Raw genomic sequence first — 1000 nt, forward strand, 5'->3', positions numbered from 1 at the left:
ATTGTGATCATGTATATGCAATTAATTTTAGAAGCAGTTTAACTATGAAAGTATATGATATGTGAATATATCCAGAAAACTACTTTTAAAAAAAAGGGAAACCAAATTGATATATGGTTACCATGAGTGAAGGAGGAAGAGTATTTGCTTAGGGAACATTGAGTTCATTTTAATGGTAGTGGGACAATTTGGAGAGAGATAACAATAGTGGTTGTACAACACGAAAAGTATAATCAATGGCACTGAATTATACACATAGAAGTTGTTGAATTGGTAAGTGTTTCATTGTGTATATTTGTCCCAAGATTGAATTTGTAAAATTGCATGAATAACAATGAGTATGGGGGGTGGGAAAATGTTCTGACATTGATTGTGATAAAAATTTGCACAATGAACCATTGAATTGTGAAATATGTGACTGAAGTGCCAATAAAACTGTTAAATAAAAAAATTAAATTAAAGAAAAGATTAGGCAGTAGGCATACATAAAAGTTGCTTTCATCACCTAGCAGAAGGGAAGCTTGGTAAGAGTCCATACCAAGGACTCTTGACGAAAACAAAAATCCTAGGACTCTGTGCCTACCCACGGAAGCAGCATCTCCAAAAGAGAAGTCCAGAGATCTGCATTTTGCACAAATACTTTCCTTGTTAATGGAATTACCTTCTTCACGTTTACCAAGAGAAAGGTTAACTCTGGTCAGACATACAGGCAATGCTGGAGAATTTTTATTAGAAACTACGAGGAGTGAGAGCCACGATTACTGTAATCAAGAGGATGGCTGCTACTCTGAACACACATTTGAGGGCTTTTCAGGATTCGCCCTGGCATGAGGGATTCTGGGAATATCAGTGGACATGCCCTTTTCTCACTTGCATTCACCTAAAGTGCAAAGGATTCTGGGGAATGCAGTCCACAAGGTGGCACTGGTTCTCTGCCTCTGAGGCACTCTCTGTGGAAAAGGTGTATTTAAGATAAGAGAAGACCTCACTTTAGGAGTCT

This window comes from Echinops telfairi, unplaced genomic scaffold (assembly GCF_000313985.2).
Source record: "Echinops telfairi isolate 266 unplaced genomic scaffold, ASM31398v2 ScPeMD7_3533;HRSCAF=4204_0, whole genome shotgun sequence".
NCBI classification, from domain to species: Eukaryota; Metazoa; Chordata; class Mammalia; order Afrosoricida; family Tenrecidae; genus Echinops; species Echinops telfairi.